Source organism: Pelecanus crispus, chromosome 1 (assembly GCF_030463565.1).
Source record: "Pelecanus crispus isolate bPelCri1 chromosome 1, bPelCri1.pri, whole genome shotgun sequence".
Taxonomy (NCBI): domain Eukaryota; kingdom Metazoa; phylum Chordata; class Aves; order Pelecaniformes; family Pelecanidae; genus Pelecanus; species Pelecanus crispus.
In genome coordinates, this window is record NC_134643.1 from 202,945,804 (window position 1) to 202,957,488 (window position 11,685).

An 11,685-nucleotide genomic window follows, 5' to 3' on the forward strand; every position below is an offset into this window, starting at 1 on the left:
CAATCAGTAATGCAGGAATAAGGAAGCGTAATGCGGGACTCCCCAGCCCTGTTGCTGCAGCTTGCAGTTTGCTTAGTAGCACAGGGATCACAAGGAAAAAAGCCACACCTTGGTATACTCCCGGCGACACTGTCAGCTAATCTGGGGCTACGTGCTTCCCTTCCTTCCTCTCCTGGTTTTTTTTTGTTTTCCCCAGCGTGTAGAAAGAAAACTGCTTCTGTGTGCCAGTTAACCTTAAATGCTGCTATGAAATCAGGCCTCACAAAGGTCTTTCTTTCAGTAGCCCCAGGAATTACCTCCCCACAGATACTCTACCTGATTATACATGGAGCAGATTTTGCAGTGCTACTGTCAGGCTTAGACCAGATCCACCCTTCAGCCGATGTGAGCTGTACCCCACGTGTACGCACAAAAAAAGGCTCTCGCCAAACACCAGCTTTCACCTGGTTAAGAAAGCACCTGCAAGACTTGCATTCTTCAAAGTATGAGGTCTCACAGTTTTTGTTGTATTTAACTTTTTTTTTAACTCTGTACTCATATGCTTTAAAGTGCACCGCTGCTGTGAAATGGTGGGAGGGTTTGTGGTTGCTGCTTGTTGGGTGAATGGTCATTTGCCAGCGCACAGGTAACACCAGCAGATGTTTCTGCTGACTATGCGCTCAGCAGAGGGATTGCCAGGTTTAGCCATAAAACTATTTGGTGCAAGTACTTGAATGGCTTGAAAAGAACGGGTGTCTCCAAAGAGCTGTCCTACCTCTTTGCCTCGGAAGTCACCAGTGGTGTGGCTGCAGTGGTGGGGTGGCTAGCAGAAGTGAGCCCAGGTCTGACAACAAGCGGGGCCCTATTTTCCTCTTCCTGCATCAGTTTTGTGTGCCGGCTGCATGGTGTTAGCAAAGGATTTGGCCATGAGACTTTGGTTTGGCATCAGCGGGTGGAGTGGGTTTCTGCCCCAGGAAGGGGAAGCACAGGAAGATCTTCACGGGCTTGAACTTCGTCCGTGAGCAGTGCGTGGTGTCTGACCCCTGCCCAGGGGAGGGCCATGGGGGTGTGCAGGGGCTCCTTGGTCCCAGTGGTCCCAGTAGAGCATGCAGCCCAGAAAACATCGTTAAGCTCTAGGGTCTGGACTGCTGAGAAGAGCTTTCCCTTTGAGGCTGGAGATCGTCTCCAGAGCCTGGCTGTTGTGAAAGGTGGGAAATTTGGAGTTGAAACCACGGTCTGTGTTTGGTTGGCAATGCCTTGGTTTTGCCGCAAGATGAAATTTTTTTTGTGATTCTCTCTAATAGCTTTCCCCAGCCAAATTCACTACCCTAAAAAAGGCTTGTTCAAGCATCAGGAAGGTGGGCCATGCTGATGTATGCCACTGATTTAAATTCACGCTTCAGCTTGTACTGAAAAACAAATCATAGAATCATAGAATCATTTAGGTTGGAAAAGACCTTTAAGATCATCCAGTCCAACCATTAACGTAACATTACCAAGTCCACACTAAACCAATTAAGGGTAGACTAGACTAAACCATGTCCCAAAGTGCCACCTCTACCTGTTTTTTGAACACTTCCAGGGATGGGGACTCCACCACATCTCTGGGCAGCCTGTTCCAATGCTTGACTACCCTTTCCATGAAGAAATTTTTCCTAATATCCAACCTAAACCTCCCCTGGCGAGCCCATTTCCTCTCGTCCTATCACTTACTACTTGGGAGAAGAGACCAACGCCCACCTCACTACAACCTCCTTTCAGGTAGTTGTAGAGAGCAATAAGATCTCCCCTCAGCCTCCTCTTCTCCAGGCTAAACACCCCCAGTTCCCTCAGCCGCTCCTCATAAGGCCTGTGCTCCAGATCCTTCACCAGCTTCGTTGCCCTTCTCTGAACATGCTCCAGCACCTCAATGTCTTTCTTGTATTGAGGGGCCCAAAACTGGACACAGTATTCCAGGTGCGGCCTCACCAGAGCTGAGTACAAGGGGACAATCACTTCCCTGGAAACCATGGAATGGTTTGGGTTGGAAGGGACCTTTGAAGATCATCTAGTCCAGCCTCCCTGCCATGGGCAGGGACATCTTCAACTAGATTAGGTTGCTCAAAGCCCTGTCCAACCTGACCTCAAACACTTCCAGGGATGGAGCATCCCAAATAGATACTGCAGAAATCCCCTCTCCTGACCTGAGTGGATGCTTTCCTAGGTGTCCTCCACACTACTGCCTCTGAACACCAGGCAGTCTTTAATCTGTTTGTCAGCATGGCTCTCGCTGACAAAGGGACGGGCTCTTGTCCCTGTCGTTGAGTTGGAGAACTGAAGAACAGACCCCTGCATGATTTCACCAGGGTCTCACTGGGCATCTGGTGCAGCAGGAAGGAGAACCAGACCATCTCCTGGATTACGTGTCGGGACCGTGGACCATTGCTCACAGGTTTCCAAGAGAGATTTTACAGCCTTTCTGCCCACTGAAGAGTTTTAATCTTGGCTTCCTTCTAGTACACTGGGAGGCTCTTCTTGCCAGGGTTGGAATTGGAGGGAGTGAAGGCAGTATGTTCATTGTGTCCCAGGTGCATTTCAGGGTGCGTTTTGAGTGCAGTTCCCCCCACAAAATGAAGTCAGTCTGCTCCAGTTGCTGGATCTTGACTATCTGCCAAGCCTTTGCTCCTTACGCGTATACAAAGTCTTACTCAAGCAGGGAGAGAAGAATATAGAAATTAAAAGCCACTAGGTTGAGGTCTATTTTGTTTAAACACAGGCAAGGTCGACACACTTCACGGCCTCCCAAAAAGCACTGAGGATGTGGTGGGAGGGGAAGAAGATGAAAACATAGAGGGGAGCAAAGTTTCCCATTGTACCAAAAATGTAAAGGTGTTTTTCCCTACCCTACCTTGGGTACCAGCTTCTGAGCAATTACGACATTCAGCAATGACCATTTGGGGGTGAATTCTGACTGGAAGTGTGTTTCCAAAGAAAATTATTTTAAAATATGCAGATTTCTTGCTGTATGTAATTTTTTTTTATAAATGTTAACTTATTTTTGTTGTCTACTTAGGGATCTGTTTTGGTATTTATATTCCATAACTTCATTTCAGATTTGTGGCATATAATAGCAGCATATAGAAGAAGGGCAAGTCCTGATGGGGGTTGTTTTTCTTCAGTTGCCTTTTCTCTGAGAAGGCTCATAGGAAAACCTTTCTGTGTCACCAGATTTGGTATTTAAATGTGCCATTACCTGTACCTGCCCCAGAGCCACCTGCTGCAAATTAGCTAGTGGAGGTGAGGATCCTTCGCCCCATCTTCCACTCCTCCGTCGTGGCTTCCTCAACCCATCAGTTGCCTGGTGGCAGGTGCTGCCATCTCTCTTGCTGTTTGTTGCTACTCACCAGTTGCAAGGAGGTGGAGGGAGCCTGCAGCCCTGCGCAGTGACAGGAAAGCGTAGGTGTCTCCCTGGATCTCTGCCTACCTGCTTCCCCCACGTCCAGCTGGACCTGGGGACATCCTGGTCTCCTCTTTGCATGACTTGACCCGGGGAGTGAACCGGTGAGGAGGTGATGATTTTGACACAGCTGCGTACTCCTGCCCCATCCCATCCTGGCTGCATCCACCCCTTGCTTGTATGTTTTGTAAGCTGAAAGGCAAATTTGACTGCCTCTTTCTAGGACAACATCAAGGACTTTGCTGAAGGGGTGGGTTTTTTATTTTGTTTTTTTTTTTTTTACCGTCTCCTCTGCCTCCCTGCATGTAACATAGATCGAGCCAGGTATTGTTGAAGACGTGCAACTGCTGCTATAGCTGTTGTGGATGATATGCTTTCATTCATTTGAGCTTTTCTTTGTAAATAGTCCAGTCATTATTTTTTTATGAGCATATTTTGTACATATGCAGAGCATTTTGCTGTGTGAGGAGGTGGGAAGGGAGAAGCGATGCCTTTGCTCGGCACGAGAATAGATCCTTTTCTGCCAAAGACAAGAGGCATAGTAAAAATGGCCTGCCTGATCTTTCGGGGCAGGCTCTGGCCCAAAGGACTGGCCTTGTTTCAGCATATTTGGTCGCTCCTAGTCTGCTCGCCTGAGAGGAGTCCTCCGGGGAAGCTGTTGGAAGGGTCCTTACCGACTGCCAACGCGCAGCAGTTGGAGTGGGCGGCACTGAGGCTGTGGCTTGCAGTTACATAGCAAATCTGGATACGTAACCTGCCAGCCAGCCTTTCTCAATGGAAAATTGCTGTCAAAACAGCTTCCCCCTGCCCCCCCCCAATGAATTGTTTTGTGCAAAAATGTCTAGCTTTTGCTTACTTGCTTACAACTTTCATTCTTTGGTCACTGAAAATCATTACCGGCTAGGTTTTGGCTTCGTTTCACCCTTTTCCCGTCCCTCAGGGTGGAGTTTGCCACAGGTTCGGGCAGCGAGTGCCTGTGCTGGGTGTTGGGCAGCTCTGCAGCGTGAGGGGGTGCGGGGCTGCCCCCCTGCCCACCAGCCCCGTCTGGGCACCGCAGGGGCTGGGCTGTGCTGCAGGCACAGCGCTGCTGGTTCGAAGCGCTGCTGGTCCGGAGCCATTTGTGCTTGGTCACAGCAGGGGAGAGCGGGCTGCAGGGAACCACGCTGGCGAAAACACTGCTGGTGCTGACACCGTGTGTTGGTGTTTATTGCCAGGGTTTTGGAAGCGGAAAGTTTTAGCTGGCAGTGCTCGCCGTGGGCACTCTCACCCCTCATGCATCCCAGATGAAAACAAACTCCTATTCATAGTGTGCTGAGGGTGCCCGTCACTGCCTCCGGCCTCCGTTCCTCCTTCCATTTCAGAGACCAGGAATCAATATGATAGGATATTATGTTTATATTTCGTAAAATCTGCTTCTTTAGTGATTACATTTTATATACTAATGAATTCCAGTGGGATTTTGTAAATTCCCCCTCCCAGAAAGGCACGTACAAGTGAGCATTGCTGTCATCTGTCCAAATGAATGAAGGGTGACACGCAGGTCTGGCAGACTTTCTGGCAGCCTGGAGGGTCTTGCTTTGAAGGGGAGGAGGAGGAGTGGCGCTGGTTTTGACACAGCACGCTCCCTTGCAGTCCCTCCCCTGCATGTGTGCCTCTCAACACCCTCCCCTTTCCAAGGAAGCCTCTTCCCTCTGGCAGAAAAAGCATCTCTCTCAAACCTTGGATAACCTTGCGACATCCTCTGGGCCTAACTTTACAGGGAGGTTCCGTTTCTTCCTTCCCCTTATTAAAAAATTGCACTTGTTCAAGGCTAAATCTATACGTACACAGGGAACCGACGCTCGCTGCCTTCACAGCCACCTCCCCTTTCTGCGGGGCTATCAGCCTGATTTTGGGCTGCCGGCGTGCCTGCGTCCCAAAAGCAGAGGCACCAGCTGGTGCCATCGGTTGCTCTGCCCACTGCCGCTCGCCTCGTGGTTTATCATTCATTTCCCACTCCAGCAGCGATGCCTTCCCCGTAAACCCCCCCAGGCTGCCTTATGCTCTACATTACGGTTGCAACTGGGGGTCCCGTGGGGTGTCCGACAGCCAGCTGGAAGCCAGACGATCCAGGAACGTCTCTGCTAGCAAGAGCCAAACCTCGATTTTTCTCAGGGTATTTGCTTATGGCTCACGCTCCGAGATGCGAGGTTTCTTTGAGACCTGGCAGGCTCCAGCCAGCGAGAGGCACTTCTCCCTCTGGGTGCCGTGCCGGGCGGTGGTTTCGGTGGAGTGACTCGTGTTTTCGGGACAACAGCAGGAAGCAAAGGGTTCCCTTGCAGCACGTTGTGCCTTCCAGCTGCGCTGGGTGCAAGGAGCAGGAGGAGCCGCTGGCAGCCCGGAGCCGGTGTGCTAGCAAACCTAGCGCGAGTTTGGATCATGTCAGTAAAGGGTTTTTTACTGACTGAAGCCATGGAAGAGTCTGTATAGTTTTATTTTTTAATTATTAAGCAAAATGTAAATACTTTTCTGTTGTCTGTTTGATGGTCTATTTTCCTAATGATTTCTCAGAATTTCTTACGGGCGTGATAAATAGTTTTAATGCTTGTTCTGCAAACAAACCTATTTTTTATCTTTTTTATCTTCATTTTGGTCTTTGTTTTGGTTTTATTTTTTTAGTTTTGTTTTTTTACCGTGTTCATGTAGCGATTAAAGCCTTAAGTTTTAAAATGTGAACCTTGCTCCCAGAGCACAGCGCAGGTGTGCGGCTACTTTTTATCCTGGCGATACTGTAAATACTTCTCCCCTGAGCAATGATTTTGGAATTTGGAAATTCACTTGTAATTATGTGGTACAGCATTAAAACATTTTTCTCGATATCCAAATAAATGATGCCTCATTTGCAAGCCCGCCTTGTTCCAATGTCTGCTGGCTGTCCCATTCTCTGCAGGAGAGCACTTGCTTTGGGAGCTACTCATGTTAACTGGGCCCCCGTCTTTTGGGTTTGCTGAGATGGGTGGGACAATATGAAATTTGGGGAATTTGCCATGGGCTGGGGTCTGTGCTTGGTGCTGAGCAGCTTGTTGCTGCTGATGTTGAGGTGAGTCTCTCCCTGTCTTGTAGTACCAGTTTGGGTATTAGGTGGGACTTAGTGAACCTGCAGAGTTAGCCTAAATTTTACGTAGGTTGTGTAAATTTTGCTGGCATTGCAAAATTTGGTTGTCTCAGGAAATTAAGACTGTGCAATGAATGGGGAGTTCTGCTGGTGGGATTTTCCAGGGTAGGGTCTGCAGGAGAACACTGGAACCACCAGGCAGGAGGAATCTGCTCCCTGCCACTGCCTGCATCATTTGCAGCCTGCTTGTGCGTCCTGCGATAAATGAGGCCGTGGCCCCACAAACACTGATTTCCTTCTCCTCTCAGTCCTGGTCCTTCACACGGCTGCGTCTGTGCTAAGCGAGCCAGGGGCCTGGTGGGAAATCTTTCACAAGGGCATTACCAGGCATATTCCTGAGGTGGGACTTGCCCGGGCTCCTTTTTAATCCTTGTGGCAAAGCCTGAGGAACTGGGGTGCCCTCCGTGTGAGGGCAGGGTGCGGTGGGGGGGGGGGTGTTGAAACATGGGTGACCGGCACGTTACAGAGCCTGCTTGTTTGCTGCTGTGCCTGAACCACCGGCAGAAATGTTCCACTTACCGTGTGCTGAAGCATGCCACCTTAATAAAAACGATCCCTGGTCTCCTAGGAGCCCCAGCTGTAGGGGAAGCACCCTCAGAAAATGAATCCATGGGACATGGGATTTTTGATCTAATTTATAGCATGTGAACCACAGTCAGGTAACCCAACCAACCAGCCCTGCTGCCAGGAAGCTACATGGCTGTCTAGCTTCGGTCTTTACTGTAACGGGGTAACCCTTCAATGGGGTTTTGCTCTGTTTTCCATTTATTCTAGTTTCTGCGTGTACAGACGTGTGGAAAACACTGCAGGACACGCTGGTTCGTATGCGTCAGCCCATATGTGCGCTGGTGCATGTATTTATTATCAGGAATATATTACACTTATTTGTACATCAGAACTGAAATAATACAAACTCTTCCTGTAATCATTAGCCACATAGTAAACAGGACCACGGAACTCCTGCTGCATGGGAAACTGTACAGGGGCTCCTCAGTGTGTCCATGGGACACAACCACCATCAGTGCAGAGACGTAAAATACCTGATTTTGCACTTGATAGTTTTTCCTTTTCTCCCCCCCCACCCGCCCACCACCACCGCAAGTCTTTGCTGCTGTGCATCTGCCGAGATAACCCCTCTGTGCCAACAGCCGCAGGAGGTGCCATCCCAACAGGACCTAATGGTGCTTTCCTGCAGGAAACCAGAGCTTTCCCGCAGCTTTCCCAGCTCCCCATGTCCCCAGCTCGCTGTCCGCTCTCCTGCCATCCCATGGCTGTTACCCACTCCCGGTGCCAGTCGCTGGAGCCCTTCAAAGCAACTGTAGGCTGGTTTTATTGCCGCTGTAACCTTCTGCACTGAGTAAAGATTAACCAAATCAAATGTCTCCTTTTTAAAGAAATAAAGGCAATAAAACCCAGCTCAGCGCTGGCTGCATTCCCTTTCCTGCCAAAGGCCACCCTACCCTGCAAAACAGGAAAGCCCCTGCGGTGGCCATGGCCTTCACAAAGTCTCCAGCACCCCAAAAGCCAAAGGTTCCCCGTGCTTGTCTTTGAGCAGGGATGGCCAGGGAGCAAGGTCTAGAGATGTGGCCCCTACACCACTGGGAATGCCAAACTCTCCTTGCACGGTCGCAGCTCCCTGGCGAGTGCAGGGGTCACCGGTTTGGCCATATGCTCAGGGATCTCCATCCCCTTTTGCACCTATTCCGGCACGCAGAAGCAAGGAGGAACAGGACAGAGGAAGAGCAGGAAAAAGGAATGACCTTTTTTGGGGGAAAAAAGTCCGTGTTTCGGGGCTTGCACCAGAAGGAACCACTGTTCACACCCCCGCAGAGATGGGTTTCTGGGTCCCTTCTGGTCAGGCAAAACTTCCTGCAGCTTTGCTAGCGATTGGGCAGGCCCCAGAGGCCGTGCCAAGGAAGAATCCAGTGAGAGGCAGGATTGGGAGGCAAAAATTAGATGGGAAAGGGATCGGCAATGATACCAAATGATGGCGGAGCTGGGATTGGTCCCAGTTTTCCCACCGCAAAAGCCTCACTCCCAATTCACTGCTGGAAGCATCTCTTGCATATGAATTCAAACAAACAAAGTGATAAGGAAAGCACCAGAAAGAGGGGGAAAGAATGAATAAATTAAAAAAGGACGGGTTCAGCCAGCCCATCCTAGGCCAATAATGTGTTGTAGTGTGTTTAGCACGGAAAAGTTTAGATTAGCATCATGGTAACAACTCTGGTTGTATCATCTCACCCATTTTTAAAAAGGGTAAAAAGGAGTACCCTAAAAACTACCGATAAGTCAGCCTGACTAATCTGGTGGCCTTCTGCAATGGTGTGGCTGCGTTGGTGGATGAGGGATGAGCAACTGATGTCATCTACCTGGACTTCTGTATCCCACACAACATCCTTGTTGCTAAATTGGAGAGATATGGGTTTGATGGATGGGCGTTGGATATGGAATTGGCTGGATGGCTGTATCCAAAGAGTTGCAGTCAACAGCTCAATGTCCAAACGGAGATCAGTAACAAGTGATGTCCCTCAAGGGTCCATACTGGGACCAGTACTGTTTAATATTTTCATCAATGACATAGAAAGTGAGATCGAGTTCACCCTCAGCAAGTTTGCGGATGACACCAAGCTGAGTGGTGCAGCTGACACGCCTGAGGGACAGGATGCCATCCAGAGGGATCTGGACAAGCTTGAGGAGTGGGCCCATGTGAACCTCATGAGGTTCAACAAGGCCAAGTGCAAGGTCCTACACCTGGGTCAGGACAACCCCTGGTATCAATACAGGCTGGGGGATGAAGGGATTGAGAGCAGCCCTGCGGAGAAGGACTTGGGGATACTGGTGGGTGAAAAATTGGACGTAAGCCAGCAATGTGCACTTGCAGCCCAGAAAGCCAACTGTATCCTGGGCTGCATCAAAAGAAGTGTGGCTACCAGGTCGAGGGAGGTGATTCTGCAGCTCTACTCTGCTCTGGTGAGACCCCACCTGCAGTACTGCATCCAGCTCTGGGGTCCCCAGCACAAGAAAGACATGGACCTGTTGGAGCATGTTCAGAGGGCCATGAAAATGGTCAGGGGGCTGGAGCACCTCTCTTATGGAGAAAGGCTAAGAGAGTTGGGGTAGCCTGGAGAAGAGAAGGCTCCAGGGACATCTTTTTGTGGCCTTTCACTGCTTAAGGAGCTTATAAGAAAGACAGAGAGAGACTTTTTACCAGAGCCTGTAGTGACAGGACAAGCGGAAATGGTTTTAAACTGAAAGAGGGTAGAATTAAATTGCACATAAGAAATTCTTTATGATGAGGGTGGTGAGACACTGGAACAGGCTGCCCAGAGAAATCGTGGCTGCCTCATCCCTGGAAGTGTTCAAGGTCAGGTTGGATGGGGCTTTGAGCAACCTGGGGGGTTGGACGAGATGATCTTTGAAGGTGCCTTCAAACCCAAACCATTCTAGGATCCTGTGATCTCATTGTAACAGAATTGTATGGGCAGACTGAAACATGACAACGCAATAGGTACTGCAGATATCTGTGCATTTAGCAAGTATGAAAGTGATTAAAATTGTAACTGCCAAGGACAGGCTTTGTGTGCATGTATGTGTTAGGTATCTATCCTACTTTCAGGTTGTACTTGCTGGACACACTAAAATCTAGTAAAGCATTTCAACAGTAGTAGTTGGTGTGGCATGATCTATTCTAACAAGATGCTCAATTTACTCAGTATCACAGTATCATGCAAAAGCTGCTACAAAAATAAATTTCTCTAAAAAAGGAGAAAAAAAATCACAAATCACCTTTTTTTTTTTTTTAAACGCTGTGGAACAGGCCACAGGTGCTTTGATGGTGATTGAAGCCGTATCTAAGCTGCAGTCTGTGAATCCTGAGTACTTCCCAGGAAAGCTGAAGCACAGCTCCCACCCGAGCAGTGCAGCTGGGCTGTGCAATCCCTGCTCTGCTCACGCAGGGTGTGCCTGTGCCACCGCAGACCAGGGTAGGGCAGCTCCCCCTCCCCACAGCGCTCCCATACCCCAGGGATTTGCTGCACGTACCGTCTCCTACTTACTTTGACCCCGGTGCTCAGAGCAGGAATGCACGCAGACTTTTTGCCCCAAGCTGGATAGAAAAGCATCCCACACATCTCTTTTTTTTTTTTTCTTTTTAATTATGCTCAGGGATTTTTTTTTTTAATTGGCAGCAGTGCCCATGAGGGCCCTGCAGCCTATCCCACCCCAGCTGCTCCTTGGCCTCGCCACCGCCTCAGGTGGAGGTCACCCCAAGCCTGGGTGAATTTTTTTGCTTCTAGGCAGACAAGTTAAAGGTAGTTCAGCCACTCTTTGCCATGAATCTCAAAAGTGCTCTGTAACTTTGGGTAAGCTTTCGCAATGTGAAATAATATATATAAGTGGAAGGAAAGAAATTCTGACCTCATTTGCGCCCATGTAGTCTGCTCTGCTCTATTTGGTGTTTCAAATGGGAGGAAGCTAGAGCCCTAGCAGGCTCCCAGTGTCTCATCCTAATGCTGGAAACCTCTTGGCCAACAAAGGTCAAGGATGAACAACTTACTTTCTCCTTCTTGCTTATGGGACTTGAAATAAATCAAAATGGACAGGAACCTAAAACCAGAGATTTTGATTGTATCCAAACCAGGACAAATTAAAACAAGGTAAGATCTAACTAGGACTTAAAGACACTAAAATTGAAACACGTTAACCAGTAACCTCTATCAAATTTGCTAAAACCCTCAGGTTTCTCATCTCTAGCCTATCTCCACTTAAAATATCGATGCTAAGAGTTAAAAAGCAGTGAATGGTATGCGTATCTTATCTGGTGTTCAATGCAAAGGTGATGGTTTCGAAGGCAGTACTGTCTCAGAATTTCAAAGTCGCTGGTGTTCATGTTACATAGAGTACCACTTGGTGGTCACTTGGAAGGCGCTTCTACTTCTGTGTAACTTTCTTCTAGGTTGGGTATAAATATTCCTGGGAGGCTAAACAGAAATGCATTTCATTTAGATACAAGTCTTAGGCACGAGTTAGAAAACTGCTGACTGTAATGAAAATATATCAGCACTTAGTAGTATCCAATAATATAAAAAATGCAATTCAGAACATCTTCAACTAC